General features: G+C 39.8%; 1 long non-coding RNA gene across 4 annotated transcripts in view; it reads right to left on the bottom strand.

Moving 5' to 3' along the window:
- Window positions 1-26,210, bottom strand: part of LOC106047414 (uncharacterized) — a 72,672-nt gene that overhangs the window by 45,553 nt on the left and 909 nt on the right. For all 4 annotated transcript variants that reach the window (XR_010829546.1, XR_010829547.1, XR_010829548.1 and 1 more), the window contains exon 2: window positions 7,742-7,868. This is a non-coding gene — a long non-coding RNA (uncharacterized lncRNA). The remainder of the gene's footprint in view (window positions 1-7,741; window positions 7,869-26,210) is intronic.

The raw sequence follows: 26,210 nt of genomic DNA, 5'->3' as shown, positions 1-26,210 counted from the left end.
TCCCAAGATCCCAATGCCTTGCAAGTAATTGATTTTTATGCCCTGTTATTCTTGCTGGCCATTTTCAGGTTCCCTCTTCACAATTCAGATTTTTGTACACAAACCTTTAAAGTTTGAGTATCTAAGCTTTCCTTATGTTTTGTGTATTTATTAGAAGGATCAGGAAGAAAATGGGAAAACAAAAGTCAAGAGTATCATTACCCTTATTCGTATCTGTGAGTGACACTTTACTCCATAACTTTCTTGTTGAAATCATAGTGTAAAATACAGGTGTTAGCTTGCCACAGTTTAGATTCATATGAATGTAATCAGTATAATTATGAACCCTTGGAGATTGTGAGGTGACTGGCTGAAAACAACAAAATGAACCAAAATTTTAAGAAAACCGTTTACAAAGAAAAAAAACACAGGTACGTTAGTGCTTCAGTAGCTAAATCCCAGCCTGAGGACTCAGCTTGAGAAAAAAGCTTCTCTCAGAACCCCTTGAATTTGGACAGATGTGAAACTGGACTGGATCCTGGGGACATCTTTCAGTAGAGCGTAACAGAGTTTCCAGTTTGCTGGGTATAACTGCTACAGCCAAACTTCACTGAAAACCCATGTCATTTTTCATCAGCTTTGCTTTCTCATTAATGCATTTCCATGCTTGAATTCTGAAAGCTAGTGAAGATTTTAAAGAGAAAACAGAAAATGAAGAGGTTCAGTCCCCTCTGCAGATTACTTGCAGAAACCAGTGGGTGCCTAACTAGAATCTTTGAAGTCAAAGAATGGCAGGGGAATGGACACAGGGACTGACACTGCAGACTGACTTTCCAGAGAAAGCTGACTGTCGTTATAGAAATACAGAAGACAATACTTTTATTATTTTCCCTCCCTGTCCCTAACTTCTCTCCTCTTTTTAACCTTCAAGGAGCTAACACCTTTTTAGCCATGAACCCAAGTGCCTTGGGGTACCTAAACTTCAATAAAATAAGCATCAGCTGTTCTTAGAGATCCGTCTTTGAAAATGTAATAATTAACTATTAAATATTTAATCATTTAATATACTTCCTACATGTATGCATGCTAAACTGCAAAATGCCAGGCCTACTTCTCTGGATCCGTGCATTCAGGTGGCAGAGGTAGAAGTGGAAACCAGATGGTACAAAGCAGATGGGTATTCTGCTGCTGAAATGATGTCCCTGGAGCTGTAAAGGTAGTGCAGTCCAGCTTCTGAAAACTGTACCTCAGGCAAGATGACTAACTAGAGTAATCACAAAATCAGCAACAGAAAGGAAAAAAATAACTTCCTGCAATAAATTGAGAAAGAGATACGAAGGTAGAGACCAACTAGGGGTTTGATTTTTGTAACACCTTGTGGTAATGAGCAGTGATCAAGATTACAGTGGAGAGGGACTCACTCCTGAAAGCTGGCCTGCTTCTTCAAATATAGCAGATGATCTAATAAAAGATAATCTCTCCCCTAAAACTGTGCCTCTCTTAGATTTTTAATCCATTCTCAAGAGAAAAACTACTGCCACTTCATTTTTCATTCAGAGGTTTTAAATAGCTTTACAGAGAAGTTTACAGATGTCACTGGGATTCTTGATGGAAAAAGTATGATGGCCTGTATTGTCAGAAAGACACAGATTTCTTGATGCTTCAGCAAAAATCCTGACTTGAATAATGATGTGTTATTAGATAGCACATGGGGACAGTTAGGTGCCTCAGAGTGTAACATGTGGAAGATCAACCTCCTGAGGCTGGCCAAATGGTAGTGCTGGACGTGGAGGTGCACCTCTTCTCCCCCTATTCCCCAGGATAGCTATTAGCCTGAGCTGCAGATGACACCTCTCTTCTCTTGCAATTCACAGCTATGAATGCTTTCCTGAAGTTGGACACTTAAGCCATTCTTTGTTAATGAAATAAGATCCTCTCCAATATACTTGGAGCTCTCGCTTGGGATCTGGACTCCCAGGTTCAAATCCTTCGAATGTCTGAAGGTATTTGACACCTTGTCCTCTACTCTTTGGTACAGTTCATTCTTTCACCTTCTTCCTTTCTCTCTCTGTCTCTCTTCAATCCAATGGAAGTTTAATCACTTCGTGGAAATTGGAAGAGCTTCAACTGAGGGAAGGAAAGCCCAAGCTTTATGTCCCATTACCCTTTCTCAAAGCTTACTCCATAGCCCAGTGTTTAAGTTGCTCCCACGCGAGACACAAAATGCAAGTTCATACCTACTCAGGCAGAAGTGGGATTTGAAATGGAATCTCCCTACTGGATGAATGCCATTAGACCAAACAGAGGGTATCAACACCATGCTCAAAGAATGTCTATGACATTGTATCCTGCAGGTGAGGTATGCATCTAAGCATGAAATCATGACACACCTGAAATGCAAATCATGATGAACCCTTCAGTGATGTCAAGGCTGGAAACATTCTGGGCTTGTAGAGGACCAAGACTTAAAGTATACAGGGAAGTCCTTAACATTAGAAACTTAGACTACACCCGGTGTTCATTTAGAGGCAAGTTGTTCTGCACATATGTGATTGCAAAGACATATATTTTCTTATCTTGGAAATATATACCTTTGTGCCTGTAGCACGTCCAAGTACCATCAGCTTCAGAATCTAGAACATAGAGCAGCAGGCTGTAACAGAAGAGAAATCTAGGTGACATTAATTTGGGCTTTGTAAATTAACAACTAAGCTGCTCAATAAGATCCTAGATGCTACAGATACGTGAAGAACCTGGTGATGCCATGAACGTGTGCTAGGAAATAGGAAATGAGGATAAAGTTCTGCATAACTGTAGTCATGCTTTCCAGGCTGTCTCAGCTGAAATTTCATTTTTTCCTGTGACAGCTTCACATGTATATGTTACCTGTGCAGCTCAGCAGCTGAATTTGTCTGAATTCATTCCCATTCAGCAGCAGGCACAAACCCTGTGGACACCATAAATTTTTCCATGAATTTTGCACAAATCTCTCTCTATAGGTAATTTTACGCTCATACAAAAGGAGGCTTTTAACATCCTATGCTAGCCTGCTACTGAAATCTCGTGGGTGTATGAAATGGACACATTTTATGACCCCTTAACTAATTATTGTGCCATTGCTACCCTTTGTACTTTCTACATTTGCTGACCCCAGACTATACTTACATACATCTCTTCACATGATTTTCAAACTGAATATGACTTTCCTCTCATACCCATTTTCATCTAACTCTGATTGGTCCCTATTTTGAAATTCTGAGCTGGTTTTCTTAAAAATTTTATCTACAATCAAAGTTCTGATTCTCTTTAATGCTCTGGGATATGGCCTTATCTCATGCTATTATTAAAAATGGAAAGCTCTTTTATGCAGGTATATTTTTGACCTCTGCTCTTCTCTGTTTGGAACAAAATCTGCAGCAGCATGGCCAAGAATAGAAGTGGCATTGCTCAGCTCCCAATTCTATACTTTAACCACTAGACGATGCTTCCTGTGAGCATATAAAATTTCATTTAAATGCAAAACTCACTATGCTTGCTTCTGCTTATGATGTGTTTAAATATTATTTTTTACATCCTGCCTGTCCTTGACCACCCTTGTCCTCCTGGACTTACCAGATTTTCAAGGTCTCTTACAAAAGTAAGGGAAGTTTTATGATGCTACTTGCCTTTAGCCTGTACGTGAAAGGTTCCCATCAAACATGTTCACGTCATTTTGATCAAGAATAGCACTTGACTACTAAGCTCCAAATTTTCATAGCCTTTTAGGACATAGATTTTCCTTGAGTTGGTAAAAAGCCACAGTGAGCTAAGAACCAGCTTCATTTAAAGACAGTCAAAACTGAAACTTCTGCAGAAAATCTTGACCCTTCAGAGTTTGATTATGCCCTAAATCAGAAAGAATGCTATTACTTCAGAATTTCCCATTAAACAAATGTCTTGAAGAAAATAGATTCAGGAATCTAAAACAAAAGCATTTTGATAATGACAAGTCAATTTATTTTTATATGATTGAATGGTTTTAGTTTGATGTAGTAAGAAGCTTTACATCAATTGTATCTCAATGTTATTGAAACCACTTCAGATTACATTTCATGTCAGCATAACAATATAGTTACCATTAATATATAATGTAAAAGTCAGGACAAAATAAAGAACTGGCAATATTAAAACAGAAGATCTTTACAAAACTGAAATAATTATTTCTGACAGTTCTCCGTGGATATCTGTATCACATCTGTTATGAAACCTTTAAATATTAACTACCCTCCATTCTCTGGTAAAAAAAAACAAACAAACAAAAAAAAAACTTCTTTCCCCTTCCACAAACTGTTCCATTGAAAAGTGAGTGAAAATTGACGTGAGTGGGAATTTTGGCATTGCCGTCAATGGAGTCAGGATTTTATCCACTGATTTCAGGACTGCTCATGTACTTGACTACATGTAAACATAAGTCCTGTATTGATCTGGAACCTTAACAGCAAAACTTCAAGAAAAATGCCCTCATCTCAGTCTCAGGTGAGAGTATAGAGCAAGACTCTCAAACATAATACATAGACTCTCAAACAAGCGAGAGCAATTTCTAGCCAGATTCTGACACCATTTTCCATGAATTTACATCATTTGGAAGAACAGCAAAAATAGATTATTTCAAAATCAGTGTGACTAGTCCAACAATTTTCAAGTATCTTCAATCACAGGAAAAAAAGTGACACACTATTTTGCCATACACTTAAAAAAAAAATAATACTGTTATCTGCATACTTATAAATAAAGTATTGATTTCTAACATAAAGAAGAGATTGTTCTCAACAGTTAATATTATAAAACTAAGCCACCTGGTCACATAAACAAAGGAGAGTCCACCAAATGTGGGCAGATATGCCTTAGGCACCATCTATTATGCACACATCTGCCCACAGGGCAGAATGCTATCATCTAGCATTATCAAGACGTTCCATGTATTTCTCAGGAAACAAGTACAAACACTGCCAACGAATCGTGATGCTAAATATGTTTCTCTGTCAGCAAGGCATTGCCTTTTACCTTGGTTATTCCCAGGAGAGAACATTGTTTATTCTGTGGGTTGGAAAAAAAAAAAAAGTATATTCTCTTCTCCCCTTCTGACCAATCCCTTCAGCATGTGATTTATTGCAGATTTGAAAAGTCTTATGGTGCCTTTTTGTCATGGAACAGGAAGGGCTTCATTGGCCACGTATAGGCTTCTTTGCCCATCTACACTGCCCCCCCCATTTTTGTGATGGTACCTTGGAGGCTAAAATTCTCTTGGATGTCCACTAGCTTGGGTATGAGCATGTAGCTAAAGATCTTTATATCATCTAGGGCTAATACAGTCTGAAATGCCATCCACACTGCTGTAAATGACAAAAGACTAACATCCATCACCATCTATCTCCAAAATCAACAACCACACAAAGTAAAAGGCATCTTACTTTTAAACGGTAGAGAAGTATGTTTAAGAACAAGTCGGAAATAACTTTTCAAGCACAAATCATGCAACAGAAATGACTGCAAAATGGCATTGAAATTTTCAGAATGATCACTTAGAAGCTGCTTTGTTTTCTTTAAATGAATGTTTATTTTTGGTACACAGACTTGGCAATTTTGTTATCAGCAGGTGGAATGTACTCCCTAATCTCAACTTTATGTGAGTATTAGCCAGATCTTTGCAACTACTTTTATCCAAACAGATCACTGTATTTCATACTGCAGTATAACCTTGCTTAGTCTCCAAAATAAATTTATAAAGGGTGTGGAATACTCTGGGGATTACTAATGCAATAGGGAGTTGTTTGTTTGTTTGTTGTTTTTTGTTTTTATCTTGATGTCATTATTTGAAACTAACTTGAATTTGTTATTTTAAGTAACCTGGGGCACCAAATGTTATTAGAACATTACTTTCTGGGTACAGAAACAGTAGGAGACAAAGCCTTGTCACAAAGCAGGCTATCCAAGCAGACAGGGCATGTGACAGAAGCTCTGTCAACCCTGTTATGTCTGGCCCAAGAGTGACTCGCTCATGTTCACAGCGCAAATATATAATAGAAATGGAAAATGAGCATAGATCTCCGAGTATTGATGGGACCAGTCTCCAAACATCGCTGTGGAAGGATCTGCACTGACTCTACTGGCTTTACTTTTGAACTTTGGCTGTCAGATATGAGACAAAACAGAGATGAGGAGCAAGTAGGCATCCACTGAAGTGTTATTCTAAGGACCAACTGTCCATGTTGACAGATGTGTTGTATTTCTATGACAATAATCCAGCTCCTCTGAAGATCTCTAATCCCCATTCAAGTATTGCTGGATATTGTTAGTGAATTTGCTACACATTTAAATATATAAAGCAAGATTAACTACCTATCTTTATGAATGTTATACAGATTTTAGCGTATGTTTGTAATTATCTCTACGGGCAGCAAAAGCAAATAAGGCATTTAACACCAGTGAAAGTTAATGGCCTGAAATAATGTGTGAAAATTTCACTGGAAACTCATAGAGAATGATCAGAAGTCATCATCACCATGCATGTAAAACTAGGGTAACTGCAAGGATGATTCCAGGCCAGCTAAGGTTCCATAAACATATAACATCTGTTCTCTCTTGTTGGTTTTTATTAAGCCAGAACCAAAAGGTTAAGCACATCATTCTGCACCCCATTTTCTTTTCCCTTTATCTTTCTTCTTCTTTTTTTTTGTTTTGTTTTGTTTTTGCTTTTTCCAAATCTCCCTGGAGGTCTCCCAAGGTCTGAACCTACTGCTGCATTTAATCACTTTTGGTGTCTTTCCTTCTTCTTCACAGCAATTTTGCCTGAGCACTCCTGGGACTGCTGTTGCTTTACAGATTCATCAATGACTTGCTGCTTACTCTACATTATCGCACAAGTGCTGAGGCAAACAGTTCTTTGCCAGGATCAAATGATGTTCTATATTCGCCTGCAGTTTAAAATCTTGTTAATGTTGACACTTCTGATGAAAGCTCCACAGTGAAGCCAGATTGAATGAAACCTACAGGCTTTGGTGACTGCCAAATAAATGGGTCCTCAGGACATAAAGTTTTTTCCATGTCCTCTACATGCCCAGGGGGGCATCATTAACGTAGGCAACACCTTTCCCAGAAACAATGTCAAACAGAATACCTGACACACAGTGGGTGTTGTTGCTGATGGGGTGACTAATTGCTACTGCTAAACTGGTGTGTCTGAGAAAGAACTTTGTTCTAAAGTTAATTAACTTTAATGGAAAGTCTCCAAATTACTTCAGTGAACTTTGGATCAAGCTCAATAAGAGTTAATTAGGTCTCTATTCCAAAACCTAGTTGTTGGAATTATCTATGGATTTTTGTTTGCTTTTGATATTGGATGAGGGGCTCTTTTTTGAGTGATTAAAAGGGACTGACATGAATTTGAAAGACCAAAGTTGCAAATACGGATGCAAGTATTAAAAAAATAATTTTAGATCATAAGACAAAATTTTACACACTGCAAATGGGGATCACCACTTCATAGGGATGAACAAAATACAAACTACAGTTAGTGACAATTATAATTTAGTTCTGTGCTATTTACTATACTCCACAGCCTTACCAAACTTTACATATGTTTAACATGTCTATGACTGGGTTTACTGACTCAAGTTTCCAGGTCTATCAGCAAAATCTAGGACTGGAGCTGGACCTTCCAGAACTCACCTTACTCTTTGTAAAACACCTGACATAGAAGGCCAAACATCTAAGAAAAACTTACCACGGTGGAGAAGCTGCTTGAAAAAAGGTGATGATACAGGTTCCTTATGTGGGAGTGGTATCGCAGCAAATGGCTGAGCAGTCTTGGCACTTCCTAAGATTTATTTATTCTGGCAGCAGATCATCACCTGCAAATCAGATTAAGAAATGCTCAAAATCTTTAAGTCCCAAATTATATCAGGGTGAATTATATGATGTCATTTATCTGATGATTTTCCTCCTATTTTTTCTTCCTTATAAATCGTCCCAAGTAGACCACAATTTTTTTTCCTTGGACTTTCTCCATTACTCAAAACAAATTGCCAAATCATTTCTACATATAATTCTTGGTCAGTAGAGTATTTCTTTTTTAAATGATGGCTTCCTGAAAATTGCAGGAAATACTTAAAGTTCAAAGTATAATAAATATAATACACTAAAATCGTATAATACACTGGAATCATATAGTTCCAGCATACAAGACAGGAAATAGATATGTCATTCTTCTCTATGAATTGGTCAGGTCATAAAATGGTTTAACTTGGACCATAGCCTTCCAAAAAAAAAAAAAAAAAAAAGAGACCTAAAATCTGCCCTTGGGCACTGGGGTCCAATTCTCTCTGACACTAATAAAATACTAAGTCGTATTCTGGCAGAACTTGGCTCTGCACCTTTGCTCCTGAGCTCTGACAAGCTACTTATATGTGGACCGTCTGTCTTGGAGCTATAACAGGAAGAGAATGAGAGGAAAGACATGGCTCACACCCTCACACAGTGCATACAAAGGCAGAGAGCAAAAAGTTCTTGCTGTGGACAGGGACTATTCCCTCCTTTCTCCCTTACAGGGACTAATGCTCCTGAAATACAGGGGCAGAAGGGAGGATGGTAGCTCCCCTCTCCTCCACACTTGCTCTACCCATCATCACCAGAAGGCTGAGGAGTTCCCATGAATGAATTCAGGTGAATTCTGGCACTGTGGTTTTCAATGGGCTGCCCCTACCTGCCCCATGCCATGTGCTGTCACACTCAGCAATAAAAGGTGGGAAAAGGAAGGAGAGGGGAGGAGTGGGCTCCCGTGAAAACATCTGTCCTCCCAAACAATGGCTACATATTGAGGCCCTGCTTCAAGGACGTGGTCAAGCATTGCTTGTTGGTGGGAAGTAGAGAGTAATTTATTTCCTCTGCACTTCCACACAGCCTCTGCTTGTTCTTTTTTGTGTGGTTTGTTTGTGGTTTTTTTTTTTTTCACCTTTCCCTTTTCCCTTTAGTTAAATTATTTAATTAATAATAATTTTCCCTTAGTAATTATTTTTCCTTTAATTAAATTATCCCTATCTCAACCCGTGAGTTGTTATTTTCCTTTTCTTCTTCCCCTCCTCCTCTGAGGAGGGGGAGTGAGATAGCAGCTGTGGTGGAGCTCAGCTGCCCAGCAAGGTAAAACCACCACAGCTGACTTGTAGTTAACAGTCTCTCATAGGGCTATAAGTTAACTGCAGAGCTGTGGTTTACCCTGTACAAATCTCAATGTAAACAGCAGTGACATTGTTGAGTTGAGCCAGTGAAGATGCAGGTGAACAGCCTTTCCGAAAATCAGACTCTCAATGTCTTGCAGTTACACAGAGGAAGAGCTACTCAGATTTCTAATTAATACACAGGTCATATAGAAGCTTAGATGCATTAAATACCTGTGCCAGCCCACACTTAAAGGCTCAGTTATGATGTTTAAGTATCTTTGTCATGTGTGTTAAAAATAATAACAACAGAACTAGCATTAATTTATGGCCAGTCAGTCAGAATGATTGGAATAATGTGGAAGTTTTTAACAAGCTGCTGTCCAACAGTTTTGACATGTTTTAAAACAAGCCATCCTATCAGCCCTGTAGAGGCTTAGACTTCTAAGCTTAATGACTCTCCAAAGAGGAGGAGGCATCATAAGGCATCAAGATTTTGCAGTTCAGCAGATGTGTGCACAGACCTCTGCAGCCAGCTTGGAAATGACAAGAAAATTTTTAATGGAGAAACTTTAGTTTTATATTATTTTACGCCAATGAAGTGAAGACAGAGCATTGATTAAGCAATCCAAGTTGAGAATATTCTATCCAAATTGGAGAGCTTTCAGACAGGCAGCTGGTTTCAAGGCTTTGAAATACAACTTCTGTTGGTTGTTTAATGCTTAAAGATACCTATCCTGGAAGCACAGGCAGTAATTGATGTCAAGCTGACACTGTAGTTCACAGATGGATTTCAGTTGTACGGGCCATGCCACATGCACAACTCTTGCGTAAAAAATGCTCTTTGTCTCAAATGCTACCAACTGAAAGGATTAATAGATCCATCAACAAAAACGTTCTCCATACAAATACGGTATGGGTTAAGCATACCAATAGCCCCAGTTCAGTCTTAGCACACCACTGCCCCTCTCTTTCTCTTATCAGATGAAGTCAATTGTATACAACCTTTGGATCAAGCCATTCACGTGCATCGCTAGGTTTTGCACAGCTGAAATTACAAACTAATTTTACTGAAGTCCCTATATTTATTCAAAAGTAATTGAGATCTAGGTGGCTAGAGCTAATTAAAAATATTTGTGATTTTCTTTTTCTTTGCAGAGAAGAAATCAACTTTCCAGGGGAGCTTTAAATACAAGCATTTGGCCCTCACCGATATTAAAGATTGAGTGACTCATATTCTCATTCCCTTATGTAGCTACATTATTAGACTGTATTTTCCTCAATTCATCAGAGAAGAGGCTATGTCCATAGCCATAAAGCTGAGATAGCGGCACGTCATGGGAGATTAGGTCCAGGCAGGAAAGCAGGCTCCTGAATAGGACAGGAGCAAGAAGCATCTAAATCATACTATTCAGAAGGTATTATGGAGCCCTTCTGAAATTAAAAATAATATGATTTCATGGTTGAATATTTGGTTTTGGAAGCTATTTTTGTTTCTTATTAAAATAAACCTGCAAAAAGAACATGTTTTTCACTATAAATCCCCTAATGCACCAATAGAAAACTGCTGCAATGAAAAATTTTCACCTTAATCAGGTCACTTTGTTTGGATAGACTGCTGAGTAAATATCCGTGCCACATTATTTGTACTGTAGTTCTTTCTCCACAGCTAAGAAAAATCAACATAGGCATATAAGCCAAGTCAAAAATATTCATTATTTGGAACAAATAAGCATTGAAACAAATTATATGTTTCTTCAACTAGTGATCTGTACATTTTACATTTCTGAAAATTAAACCAGTTATTTTTCATTCTCTGGATTTTTAATCAATACACATCTCTAACAGGCTGCTAACAGAGGGTGTGTACTTGATGTGGTAGAATTGTTTTGCTGAAAAGTTCACTGCAGGAGTGCAAGGAAGGAGACACGAGTGTACCCTTGTACGTGACACTGGAGAAACCTCACCTCAGGTATGGTGTTCAGTTTTGGGCCTCTCACCACAAGAAGGATATTAAGATGCTTGAGTGTGTGCAGAAACAAGCAATGAAGCTGGCCAAGGGACTAGAAAACAAGAATTAAGAGGAACAACCGATGGAACTAGGACCGATTAGTCTGGAGAAAAGGAGGCTGAAGGGAGACCTCATTGCTCTCTACAACTATCTGAAAGGAGCTTGCGGCAAGGAGGGTGTTAGTCTCTTTTCTCAGGTAACAAGTGATAGGACTCAAGTTGTGCTAGGGGAGGTTTAGATTGGAATTTAGGAAGAATTTCTTTACACAGCAGGTGGTCAAGCATTGGAACGGTCTGCTCAGGGAGGTGGTGGAGTCTCCATGCCTGGAGGTATTTAATAGACGTGTGGATGTGGCAAAAAGGGATGTGGTTTAGTGATGGCAGTCAGTAGGTCATGTTGGTGGTTGGACCTGGTGATCTTGAATGTGTTTTCCATTGTAGATGGTTCTTTGATTCTATGATTTCCAGCGGTAAAATTATTTGGATTTTTTTTTTTTTTTCTGTTGAGAGGAATTACTGAGAACAAGATTTGTTGTGTGAGTAGCCACAACACTGGTGCCAGTAGGAGCCCCATTGTAACACTTTTTACAACACAGAGCTGGTATCTGACAGTTATGTAGGTACTTGTAGCCTAAATACCATCTTGATCAAAATTTCTTTGAAATTCCCTAAATACAACACTTGTGTGAGTTACTTCTATCAGATTTGTTACTGTTCTTCTGGTAAACGCAATATATAAACCTTTTTACAGTGTGACTGGTAGTTTTGCTGCCAGAGAGAGAAGTAACAGCATTGTTTGTACAGGAGATGACACTCTTCAAAACTCTGTTTCCATTTCTTTCCTATGACCCAGGATCCTGTTTTCTTGTGAAGCTGACATAGCGTTATGTATTGAATCACATATAGATTCCTCACTAATCTTTCCTGAATCTTACTGATACACACAGAAGTGACACTGCAGATAAATTTTATTGGTCAAACTTACATTCACTGAGATGCTAATTGATGAAGCAAATGGATATATTTATATAAGGCAGAGATTTAGAGGTTTGCTCTTTTATTATTATTATTATCCTGACATCAAAAAATGACACTGTTCCAAGCAGCTGTGCCCATTAGATTTTTTTGTATTCTTTTTTCATTAACTCATGACTTTTAAATGTATTTCATAATTTATTTGTAGTGGAAAAAAGGATTTATAAATAGAAACCACAGGAGAGTCATAATTCAGGTCACATTTCTGGAGCTCACCAGCTAATCTGAAAATCTAAATGTACTGAGACTTCTTAATATCTTCTCAAAATGGTGTGCAACATTACTTATGAATAGACTCAATCTAATAAAAGGAAGCTTTTTATACAGCAAAAAATATTTTCTGCATTGTCATCTACTTCTTTGTTCACTTTATACCTATTGTTCAAAATTTGTAAATTAACAGCCAAATCAGGTTTTTACCCATCTGCTGCCTTCTCTCAGTAACTGATTAGTAGATAATATATACTCCTCAACTGGATTGGCTAAAAAGTGCAATATATCATCGGTAAAGAACATACCATGCTTTCTCCTTCTACCAACTACTTTGTCATACGGTGACAGATTATTAAAGTAAGTGAAACAGCAGGAAAAAAAATGAATATTTGTCTCTTTTCATTCCCAGAATTATGCTGAAATTTCCTACTCCTACTAATGACTGTAGTGGATGAAACTTAGAAAAAACTTTCTGCAATTAAGAGAGAGATGGAGAAGTCAAGGAGACTGGGTGAGCTACTGGTCGTGCCCTTGATAGACTCCAGCTTATTTCTCACATTTCACAGTGACTGTAAAAATGTTTGCTTCCTTTGGCCCTGAATGCATTTTATGTATTTCAACTGCAAGGTCTCTGGGGCAGAGATTGAACATGCTTTTCCAGCGTTTGTGCAACACTGCTCTGACATATCTTCAGACCTGAAAAAACTCCAAGTAATTAATAGTTATCAATGTATTTGAATACCTGAAGGGAAGCTGCAAAAAGGATGGAGCCAGTCTCTTTCCAGTGGTGCCCAGTGCCAGGAGAAGAGCCAGTAGGCACAGCTGGAGCACAGGAGGCTCTGTATGAACACCAGGCAGCACTTCTGTGCTGTGTGGGCGACTGAGCACTGGCACAGCTTGCCCAGAGGGGTTGTGGAGCCCTGGAGCCTTGTGGAGCCCCTTGGGGATCTCCAAAAGCCATCTGGACGTGGTCCTGGGCACCCAGCTCTGCGTGTTCCTGCTGGAGCAGGGGGTTGGACTAGACAACCTCCAGAGTACCGTGACAACCTCAGCCATTCTGTGAGTCTGTGATCTTTCTCCATATAACAATTTAGTTCTGTTAAAGACCGTTTTCCTGAGCACTGAGTACAGTACTTGTACATTTGCAAATCACCAGGGTGACAAAAGAATATCTAACAATATGGTTAAAAGACAGAAATAAACCCGAGTCAAGTGGCAAAAAAGTTATTAGTGAAATACTAGACACCTGGACAAGTCCCTGCATCCTTCGGTGGAACCATTTCCAAGCAGTCTCACCTTTCAAAATATTCTGCTCTTCTATTAATACTGCATGTGGATCTCTTAAACAGCTTTTGCAGTTCAGCTAAAAAAGTCATCACTGTGAGAAAATACTGCACCTGGTGAAAGTACTTTAAGGAACGTACAACCTGATCTGTAACACTTTTCTCACACAAATAACCTTCATAGTTTTGATTATGACATTAGTAGGATTATTTATGTCAGAGAGAAGCAAGGTTGGCATAGGAACTTAGGAATCACACTGACATAGCAAAACATTGTAAAATGGCAATAAAAAGGCCATTTAAGTTCTCTCGGTATGTCTATTCTGTAGTACAGAAAAGGGTCAGTAAATTGAACAAGCAGCTTTTACAAAGATGCAACCAGCAGGACCTTTTAGAGATTCCAGGCCTAACTTAAATGAATAACCATGTCAAAAAGAAGGTACTGGAAATAAGCAGAGTCCACGAAGAATGCCAAAAGTACCATCCACAAAGAATGTTAAAAGTACCGTCCACAAACTAAAACCAGCTGAGAGGTCAGGAAGTACAAAGATAAAGTTTGAACTGTCAAGAACCCAAGTGAGTTAGGTCTGGCAAAGTATATGAAACAAATAGTAAAAGGCTCTTCAGCAACACAAATTAAAAAGACAAGGAAAAATGCTGGGCCACTGTGGAGGAAGGATGGAGCAGAAATTAAAGACAAGGTAAGGAAAGGCACTGAATAAGCATTTTGCCATAGTTTTCAATAGGAAGGATCAAGTTGTGTTTAAAGACAAAAATGGCATGAACAAGAAGAATGTGGGTGTGCAAATAGAAACTACCACAGATAACATGAAAACTTAAAAACAAATGCATCAAGTTTGAAGTCTGGTTAATTGCTGTCTCCAAGTTCTAAAAAATTCTGACACGTAGTACTGATCCACTGGCAAGTATTTTTAATAGCACTATCAAGTTGGGATTGAAGCTAAAAAAATGGAAATAAAATGTCTCTACATTAAAAAAGAACTCATGAGAAAAATAAGGCAAGGCGGCAGTTGGGAAATGACAAACTATTTCATTTGACCTCATTAGTATGAAAGGCCTTAAAACACATTTTGAGGGAAACAATACATAAAGACACAGAGATAAATGAAAAATGGGATAAAATGCAACAGAAATTTACCAAAGGGACACCAAAGAAACTAGCCATGTTATTTTCTTAGATGAGGTAAATGATTTTCTAAATATAGGCAGTGTAATAGATCTCATCCTTCAGAACTTTAGGAATGCATTTGACACAGTATTATACATTATTAAGGAATTTGAGGACTAAGGAAGAGACTTACTTGGTGGTTAAAAAACAGCTAAAGGAGAAGAAAATACAGGTAAGTGATATTAAAAAGGGTTTTATAGAGTCCATTAAGCAAGGATCTAGCAGTGAGGGTCTTTGGGATTCATTTTGGGGCTTCTCTGATGCCCTTTCACAGCTCTTGACCATCATGATCCAGGTACTCTTGTACCTGGCTACTCTTCTGCTGTCAATGCAGAAAAGCAGTGAAACTACACAAACAGAGCTGCTTGAAGATGAGAGCCATAGAAAGGGGGTAATCAGCAAGGTCACATGCAGAAAGTTCAAAGGTAAGTGAGGAGATACCAGGGCAGAGCCAAATGACGACTGCAGTTGCCAGTGAGATTAAATGGGCAACTTTGATGCTTCAGTGAAAAAGGCAAGTGGGCCTCTACGACATGAGGAGGGAGATTTCCAGAAGTACCTAGGTAACATCAGTGATAATGTCCAAAGCATGGTCATACCTCACCTGGAATCCTATACACATTCAAGAAAAATGAGTTCAGATGGGGAAAGGTGCAGAAGAGAGCTTCTAAAATGAGTGAGCAAAGGGACTTGTCATATAAGAGCTATTGTTTTCCAGAGCCTTTCCAGCCCAGCCATCATAGGCTCACCCCTCAGCACCAAGGAGCTCTATCCAGCAGCTGTCACCAGCTTTGTAGTCAGTGGGGGGGAAAGGGGTGAATATTCCTCATACGAGGAGAGGCTGAGGGAGCTGGGAATGTTCAGCGTGGATAGGAGAAGGCTCAGGGGGATCTGATCAAACCATTTGGGAGAGGGTGTCACAAAGTGGTGCTAAATGAGAGGCACAGGAAGTCCCATCTGAACATCAGGCAGCACTTCTGTACTGCGAGGGTGACAGAGCACTGGCACAGGTTGCACAGGAAGGTTGTAGACTCTCCTTCCCTAGAGATCTTCAAAACCCACCTGGACACAATCCTGGGTAAATGTACTCTAGGGGACCCTGCTCGAGCAGGGAGGTTGGACTTGATGATCTCCAGAGGTCCTTTCCAACCTCAGCTATTCAGTGTGATTCTGAGGTCCTCCATCCAAACATGCTAACAGAGCTAAGCTGTTTAGTCTTGCAATACAAGAACTAAGTAAGGATATAATTGCTGCCTAGGAATGCCTTGAGGAGGAGACCTCCAGGTGGGATAAGTGCTGTTTAATTTAAAGAGAAGCAATAGAATGAGAAGAAAAAGAAAAAAAAAAAAAAGAAAAAAAAAAGAAAAAAAAAGACAGAGAGAGGGGGAAAAAAAAAAGCAGTATACACACCACAAATTCATTTAGGCTGTAAAGAATGGACCTAGCAATATGGCTATGACTTGCTCCAACAGCCTCCAAGCTGGAAGAGTTAGGGCAAAATTACAGCCTTCAAGCTGAAACTGATATGCAGTTGGAAGTATCACATTATATGATACCCTTTACAGCCGTCCAGAGGCATTGCTTATGTGCACAGGTCACAGAACATCCCTCAGCTCTTCCAGGCATAGTGTGGTGGTGATATTTTTTACTGCCTTGAGATGCTGTTGGTGTCATTTTGGGGGACATATCCAACAACATTTACTATTCCATTTTTCACATACTGGCTTCATTACAAAATCCATGTAAAACTAATTACACAGATAAAGGCTTTTGCGATAATGCAGGCTACTTGTAAGTGCAAATAAATAAATTGAAGAATGTAGGGCCCAAGATTATTTGAACAGCTAGAGCTCACAAAAATTTAATCAACAGGAGTTTTAATTAAGAAAAATTAAGCCTTTTGTGAAATAATCCAGGGAAAACTGTGGAATTGTTTTAAAATTCTTACTAGATGCTCGAACAGAGTTTGTCAGATGGTCTTTCTGTGCTCTAAAGCTGAGAAATTTAACAGAAATAGTACATTGCCATATTTTCAGCTCTTGTAGAGATGTAACCCTCCTGAAGTCAGTAAAGATTTGGCACTTGGTAACAGCTGAGAGAATCTAGCCCAGAAATTCCTGTTTGCAGATGATGACTTTGCTGTATTATTCACTTTGTCTTGGCACAGTCAATCAACAGAGGAAGTGCAGCGGAAATAACAAAGCCTTTTTTCTGTTTGTTGATAACATTTTTAGCACATTTAAGGAGAAATCTGAAGAACCACAGTAATTCCAGCACCTCAGAAAATACGTTGAGCACAGATAAAAGGACAGAGAAGACATCAGTACTTGCAAAATACAGAACAAAATCCTGGAAAATTTGTCCAAAAGGGGAATATGAACACTTAACCCTTAAAATGTTGCTTAACAAAGTATTCAAAAGAAGCTTCCCAGGACATAGTATCTATTTGAACCTATTTTAACACAAATTACTGGTTTTACATCAGAGATTAATCAGCATTCTGTATCCAAAATAATAGGTTCATGGGATCAGGCAGGACAACAGCATTTTACCAAATGGAATACCTTTGTATCCATCCTCACATTACCAGAGAGGCAACAACCTCCTAATTAGCGCATCTCCAACTTTAACCTTTTGTCTTGACTGCAATCTCTTAGATTAGTGGTGATATTCAGCCTCCTCAAAACTTCTTCTTTCAGAAATTGACTATTTCCATGGTAACAGCTGCCACTTTCATTCCACAAGCATCAAGAAAATGTGATTTCCCTCATATCACTGGGCAAGGCTGGGTGTGCAACTTTGGCCTTTGTCAATGCCCTTTCCAGACAAACCTGTTTATTCCAGAAGAGGAAACAGGTGCAAGCACAATTCAGGACATAGTTGTTGGCTGATCCATGAAGCAAGATTGGCAACAGTCTGAAAGGGAGCTGTCGGATGACCCACCTGCAATGTCAGTATGTTTTGCAGCTGCAAGAGGGAAGGACAAGCACATTCAACAGCAACCACCAGACTTAAATCAATATTTTCTAGTTTGGGCTTATTTTTCTTCCTTTCCTTTTTTCTTGTTTCTTTGGTGACTCCACAAACAGTACAAGACATCAGCTTAATATCCCCACAAGAATAGTTGAGAAACACTTAATGTAAATCAAGACTTCTCATTCAAAGAGCACTGAACTTAAGCCAAAAAGAACATCAGTTCACTGCTGAGAAGCTGACACAGCTTTAATGATCAGTGCCTTCATCTGCAACACTCACACGAGTTTATAACCAGAGCCATAATCTCAGCTGAAGTCAATTCTCAAAGTAGCATCAACTTCAGTGGGACCAGCAAACATTCACAACAAAGGCACTTTGTCTCCTGCTAGTACTGTTATTTTTTTCTGAAAGTCTATCGAATTGAAGACCTTTTCCAGAAAACCCAACTGTTCCGTGTGAACTCACTTGGACACCCCTATATTCTTTGAAACTAAAGGTTTCCAAGTCAACCTGTCAGGATGAGAATGGATCAAGTGAGATTCATATCTACTTCTCCAGCAATCCACAGAAATAATGGAGTTTTACCTTAGCCACAAATGGAAGATGATGTCAGAAAATAGAGTCACAGCTTTCCAAAGTTAGTATTACATGTTCTGTTCCTTAAATAGGTCCTTAAAATATATTTTTGATTTCTTAATGAATTTTTTTGCACTCTTGTAAAGGACTGGCAGGCAGCAAAGAGACTGGAAAATTAAATACAAATTCAGCAGCTTTTTATTTTGCTTAATTCCTTATCGATCTTTTCAGCACTAGACTTGGTTATTGCTTTCCTTTCCTCATGTGCATTTAATTTCAGGTGTACAAATGCCTGTTGTTAACTGGGCAACTGGAAAACTTGAACTCAGTTTGAATCTGGGCCTACTGTCTTAAGCTGAAACTACTAAGTGTTTGAGGACAGAAAAGTGAATAATGAATGGCTGAGCTTGTGCAAACTACAAAAACACTTCCTCTGTTCATTCCAGCAGATTTAAGTTTGATTAGAAATGCACTCACATCTGATTGTCTCATATCTGAATGTTTATTGTGCTTTTACATCTTCAGATTTTGTTACTGTCATATGGTATCAAACCTAATACCAATGGTAAAAACATAGCTTCTCCCTCTGTAGCTAAAAAGGAAAATGCCACTAGTTAGAAATGAATAACAGGCTGTAAACACACTACAAACACTAAGCCAGCATATTTACATGAGTACCACAGAACCTGGATGCCATTCAGATTCAACACCTAATTCTGTAGCTGGATCGTAACCCGTAAAGGGCCAAATTGAAACCGTCAGTTCTGGTCTCACATTGGGAAAGACTGGATTTGAGTTTGAGCTCAGCATCCTACGTTCATGTTTATTTTCACTTCAGCTCATGAAAAAAAAAAAAAAAAAGTGATTAAACCAGAATTGTTCATCCAGGAAAGATTTCAAAGGCTTGCCAAGTTCCAGACAATAGCCCATGGAAAAAACAAGTGCACAGATCTGCTGGCAGGAGGAGATGCCTCTATCCAGGCTCAACTTGCGTGTGTTCCTAGGGTGGCTGTCAAAAATGGAACACCCTTGGGAAGGGAAGGATGAGGGAATTGATTGCACTGTACCTGTGAATGTCATTGAATACCCCTCAGATCTACTGCAATGGAACACCAAAGAAATTACAGCAGAATAATGGAAAAGAAGAAGTGATTGGCAAGAAGGATCACCAGAATGGCTGGCAACAACACAGCAAGAAAAGCTTTTTAAAGGGAAACTTCTGCACTGTAGCTGTTTGTCGTCTCAAAAGCAGCGATCTGCTGATTCCGATACCACAGCTCAGCATTGCAATCATACTGCAGCCACCAGAATTGTTGAGGTATTAGTTCGATACTCCACAGCATTAGCGTGCACCCTGTTTGCTGCCATCCCGTGCAGCCAGACCCAGCTTCCACCTAGGAGAGGGGAGTGAGTCCACCTGCACTGGCTCCTGGAGTCTGCAGAAGCACGGGAGGCAAGCAGTGCTCTTTCTCCACTTTCCTCAAGGGTTGTTCTTTCTGCCCACTGAAATGCCAGAGCAGAGCAGAGTTGCTGCACACGTAGAGGTTGTAAAGATCTGTGTATCCTTAGAAAGTTGAAGGACCAGATTGTGCCAAGGTGGAAAGTTTTCATACTGAAGAAGGATGGAGAGGAGGGAATACTTCTAACACACGCCCCATAAATCTCACCTTTTGCTCAGAAATGTTAACAGGATTGTCCTATTAGTGTCATTACTACATTTTGTTGTTGTTGGTGGTGGTATCAGTAAGATGGTCGATTCAAATGGTGCTGCTTTGTCTTTGCACTGCTCGTGTCTCCAGCCTTCAGCAAGCAGTGCACAACTGGCCCTTCCTGCCCCGTGCCAGGGAGACATAAACAGCACAGCATCTCCGCCTTGCTGTCTGAGTTTTGAGCGTTTCTGTAAGCTTTTTGCTATATATCAATGGAACTCAGCCCACACCAATTGGTGAGCTAATTGCTGACAGAGCAGATGGTAAGATAGGCCTGAAAAAATATTTGGTATTTTTTTATCATGTGAGGGAAATATAGGAGAGAAAGGATGTGTGTGTGTGTGTTTTTTTTTCCACTTCCTGAGGGCTGTAACAAAAGTTAAATGTAGTTTTTTATGATCAGTGGAGTTTGAGGAACAATTATCCAGCTCCAGTGAGTGCATACCTTACATCGGGCTCTCATTTCCTCCTCGGTGGCTCTGTCTGTCTCCTGGGCATGTCATGTGCTGGGGGTTCACAGACTGCCAGCTCAATCTGCTCCAGGCACCAGTGTTCAGAGGGAAGCACTGTGAAGCAATTCAAGATACCAAAAGCAGGAGCAAACTCATAAGGTAGTCATGATACAGATGTAACCTTTGTTTTTATATTTGATGCAGTTATCTTGGAGGGATGCTAGCACAGTAATGCCCTCTGTGGAAGAATATTGCTCAGCACTAACATTCCAGTGGCGGCTGCCATAAATATTCAAACAGAGCTATAAACAGCACGGCACTATAAAAAGCAGCAACAGTGGCCTGTGTGAGGATCAGACCTGCAAACGTGATGCTCCAGAAGAGATACTCCATAGCAGCTACTCGGGCAGAGGGCTTCACATTTGGAGAAGGAGGCAGGAGAGCTCGCCAGCTGGCGTTCCAGCAGTCAGCACGCTTAGCTGCTGGCCAGCACTTCCAAAGTTGCACTTTGTACCCCTCGCTTCACAAAGGTCGCACGAGCAAACTGTTGGGGCTTAATAGATCCAAGATGCATTTGGCTCTCATTCCGAGGCTCTTTCTCTGATTTTAATAACAATGACAACGGAACAAACATCACAATAGCTACACAGAAAGGGGGATGCACAAATGTGCAACACTTGACATATGGAAGGAGTCTGAAGCCATTCAGACTACTCACATTTTCATGGGAATGCTGCAGATATTGACAACAGAAAGAAAAACATAAAGCGGGAGCAAGAAGCTTATGTCCTGACATGCTAGTGTGTATTGTTAGAGAGGAAAGTAAACTGCAACGTTAGCTATGCTGAGCATTTTCAAAAGTTGTGTTTATTTTTGTGTTTCCTTTCAAAAATAACGTTTTAATGAATATGCTGCACGCTGGGTCTGTGGCACTGGTAGTGTGTCCATCACCGTGGTACCTGGGCACTACAATAAATGAATGATTAATCAGCAGAGCAAATGAAACAAGCAGAGAGCCACCAGGCACTGTGACAAGCTCTTTATGGACCTGCCAGTATATCTCTGTCTGGACCTTTACCCCTTTGGGCTTTTCACCGTCCTATCTTTCCCCCACGCTCTCACGATAAGCAGCTCTTTTCTCCAAACAGTGCTAAGGGATACAGAGATCTCAGAGCAGCTTGGGAGGAAGGGTGGGACTAGTAAAACAAATATTTACATCAGGAAAACGTTTCTTAAGGACACAGTAAGAAAAAAATAGTTTCTTTTGCACAAACTAAGCCCATAATGAATCGACAAAATTTGTTATGCCTACCATGCCATCAGCATGGCCACTTTAAAATGACTTTTCCAAAGAGGGAAAACAAATCTTTCCCTCGCTGAGGGCCAAAATGACCTTTAGGAAGACTGATGCAGGCCATATGTGAGCACTGCTGTTAACATTGTCTAATAATAATGAAAAGAACATATAAAAACATGTGGCTATGAGCCTTCTGAAAAAAATAAAATCTGGAGGTTGCATCAGCCCCTCCTCATGCTTCAAACAAGTGGTAAGTGAATGACAATTTTGATGTTGGCTTTTGTTTAACAGATGTGCATGCAACTACTTTGAGCTTTGTCTGACTTGGGATGCTGAGGCAGAGACCTCTGGGGCATTAGACAAAATGATGCTATTGAATCATCTGCCCCTTGCTGTTCTGCTTTCTGTGCAAACTCTCTGAGGAGCACAGGCTTGCATACAGGCCACCTTCAGAAAGGCCAGCTCCCTTCAGCACTGGAGGACTTTGCAGCTACAATACAGACCTCACTGAAGATGTTTTCTGTTTTCTGTGACCAGTCAGGACACTAATTCTGCAGTCTGATTAAATTACTATCATGTGGAGCTTTTCCTCCTTACTACAGCTGCTTCAGGCTTATGAATCATGGAATCATTTAGGTTGGAAAAGACCTCTAAAATCAAGTCCAGTCCTTAACCTAGCACTGCCAAGTCCACCGCTAAACCATGTCCCTAAGCATCCTCCCCATTTCAGTTTTTCCTTCAAAAGAGGAACAAGTTTTGGTGGCAATGTCACATTAATAGCAATGAAGACTTGTGAGCTCTTTTCCCAATGCAGATAAAATATGCTGTGCTACCACTGTGCCTCAGCAACAGTTTTGAAGGAAACAAGGAGCACTGCACCACCCACCCACATTCAGCTGTGAAACTCTGGGTTTAAGTTCGCTCCGAGCATCAGTCTGATTCTCTCTGTTACCTCCCTTGTGTCTAAATTATATCCATCACTGTCACCTCTAAAGAGTCAGATTTTCTGCATATTTACCGGCTTTATGATCGAAGCTGATGGAAGATATGTTTGTCTAGATTTTGTAAATGGTTTTGAAGATCTGTCTCAGCTAGGATGATGAATCAAGAATATCAGCTGGGCAAACAGTTTAATTTTGAATGAATTCAGCCAAAACGAATTACTGAAAAACTGATAGAAATCTTTCAAGTTCAGATTATTTCACGTACTTCAGCAGTAAATATTCCATCCCTTCTTGCCATCTGACTCACCAAGAATAAAACCGGAAGAATCAGCACTGAAGGCAGCTTCTCAGATATACAACCAACTTTGGATACTATAAATAGGTGTGAGAAGCCACTTTTCTTTTGCAGCAGGGAGTACAGCCTTCAAACTGTTTATCCCTCAACTGACTACATTTCTGCATAACAGCAATTCTGTTAAGCAGCCTAAACATGAGAGTTTTCTGACAAAACCCACAAGTGCCTAGACCAGCAACTGCAAATAACTATCCCATGGCACAGTTATCTATGGGAAGTACCTGGGTTATGTTCTCTTTGCTCCATCAATATTTAGGGAAAATATTTTCAAATACCTTGTGGGCTGTGGGTGTTTTTGTTTGTTTGTTTGTTTGTTTGTTTGTTTCTCCCAGATACTTTGTAGTCAGGAAGAATCAAAAATAACAGCATGAGTGTTGAAAATTACAGGTTAAGGATGGAAACCTCTAGAGGCCAGCCTCCTGCTCAAACCTGTGCCACCTTAGAACAGGTTGCTCAGAATTAAAAGGAAAAGAAAAGAATTCAAAGCAAAAAGAAATTAAAAAATGAAGACTTCCCTAATTCCCCTTCGGCACCAGAAAGGAAAAAAAAAAAAAAAAATAAAAAAAGAAAAAAAAAGAAAAAAAAGAAAAAAAAAAGAAAAAAAAAGAAGAAGGAGAGGCACCTTTTCCTGAAACATATGACCAATATGGAAAAAGTCTACAGCCGCCCCCTTCGGTTGACCTAGTTCCCTATCTGTCTTGATGCAGGTAGCATTTAGCCCAGTGTGTGGCGAACTCCAGCTCAGTTGCCAGCACTGCTCTGCCACACTCGAGGCCAGAAAAGGCCAGGAATGCTGCACGTTCTGCTCCAGTGACAGAGAAAATGCTCCATATCGTTCACGAGCAGCCCCCTCTGAGTTAATTAAGGAAGGGAGCCCAGAGCTGCTGAAGAGGGTACATCCAGCTCTCAGCTGGGAAAGCAAGGCCTCTAGGGCAAGGGCTGGACTGCACAGCAAAGAACAGGGTGGGGGAATCTTATGAGATCTGAGTGAAACCCAGATGACTCATCAGAAAGTAAAATGTTCCTATTTTGGCAAAAGGCTGAAATAGCAGCTCCGGGTTGTGCTGCATGCAGCACAGCAATAGATGACCCCGAGTGCCTGGGACAAACTCCTGTGCACGGTGATGTTGCTAACAGTAGGGACTATTTCACATCTCATTAACCAAACAGGTTTACATGACAATTAACACATTTACTAGCAGCACCTTTTTTTGCAAGCGGAACTTGGGCTTGAGATTTCAACATTTTTAGACAACTGTTTTGTGAGTGAAGATGAAGAAATAATTTCTTCTGACTCAAGGTTACAAGGACTTACGTCCAGAACAGGCACAGGAGCATCTTTGTCAACATCCTGAAGGACACTGCCTCCAGACCTTTGGCATCCACGAACTTTCCCATAACTTATATACAAGGGGGGGACACCTCGTACATCTGCAGCTCACCATTCAAAGCCTAGCCCTTCGCATCGGCAAGGTGCCAGTTCTGCCACTTCATGAGCTGACCATAGAGAGGCCAAACGTACCAAAGTCACACAAAAAGTAGTCGGTCCCATTTCTCAGTGGCTCCCCACTACAAGAGTCCCTTTGATCAGATGTGTTGTGATAGGAGCCAAGAGAAAACTCCTCAGCAAACAACAGCAAGCAGTCACGTTAATTTCACTGAAAGTAGGTATCAGCTATAAGAGAATGTTTATTGTCCCAGAGCTTCACATTTTAGATCAAGAACTAATCACTCCCACCAGATACAGCTTTAAAGAGGTATTAGTACGTAAGTGAGGATTTCCTCAAACTGCAGTTACCTTTCTCTCTGGGGTTTTTGTTTAAGACCATCTGTTAAGATTTCCATCTTTTGGGGGAATAGATATGCAGCTATACAATAAAACCTAGTATACTGGATAAAAAAATAAAGAAAGAAAAAATTGGAGACTGGAACTGGAACTTGTAGGTTTCAAGATCAGGGGGATTCTGACATTCATCGAGTCCTTTCCCTGTCAGATGGATGATGCCAACCCATGGCAAATAGTGACAAGCTCTATATATGTTATCTTTCACCTCCCTCAGGCACATGTTGCAAGGAAGCTGTGTTCTAAACAATGAATAAACAAACAATCATCACAGTAATCTTCTACACGTTTTGGCACACAAAGCACAGACAAATCACTGTGCCATTTCATTACCTATCACACCACTTACAAAATAAATCCTGGCTCATGAAGAACAGTAGATAGCATTTCCTTTAATTAGCATTTTGAAGCTGATAGTAATTTTTAGAATATGATTTATCCCTCTTATTTATCAGCCTGCCTTGTTTCAGATGGGTACTGTCTGACTGACCTCTAGATACCCTTGCACTTGCTCTGTGATATCCCCAGAATGTCAATGTTCAGTTCTTCATCTTTCATTTCCCAAATGTTTCTTATTGGTCACTTCTGGTATCAGTGGCAGCTGAAGTGGAAGTTTATCCTCTGATAATCTGTACTGCTTTAATGGCTCCTAGCATCCTGAGGATATTTTCCAAGTGTTATGGTGACACCAGCTGAGATCTTGGCAATAGAAAAGTGTTTTGTATGCTTATTTCCTAACTTAGTCTCTCTCTTTTTTTTTTTTTCTTCTTTTTTTCCCCCTGCTTTCCAAACCCTGTCAGCCCATTTATTTCTGTGGCTTAACTCTTTCTGCTATTGTTAGAGTCATTGTTACCAGTTCTCAGTATCTTTCTGATAATAGAGCCTTTGGAAAATCTGAGGGTGTTCTCACCATGCATCTGAGATCTCTTAGTAAATTTCTCCAAATCTCCGAGTCACATTTTTCCAAAAGCTTAGCAAAAATCCCCTCTAAAAGGAACAACAGTAGCCTCATATTCTTTATACATTTCCCCATAAACTAAAGTCCCAAACACAGTGAAACGATGAGCATGTTTCAAACAGTGCTAATACAAAATATTGCACATAAAACAATCACCAGTTTTAGCTCATCTCCAAAATAACGTATACTTAGAAGTGCTT

This window comes from Anser cygnoides, chromosome 2 (assembly GCF_040182565.1).
Source record: "Anser cygnoides isolate HZ-2024a breed goose chromosome 2, Taihu_goose_T2T_genome, whole genome shotgun sequence".
Classification (NCBI taxonomy): domain Eukaryota; kingdom Metazoa; phylum Chordata; class Aves; order Anseriformes; family Anatidae; genus Anser; species Anser cygnoides.
The sequence above is the reverse complement of the archived record's forward strand: the minus strand, read 5'-3'. Positions and strand labels throughout refer to the sequence as shown.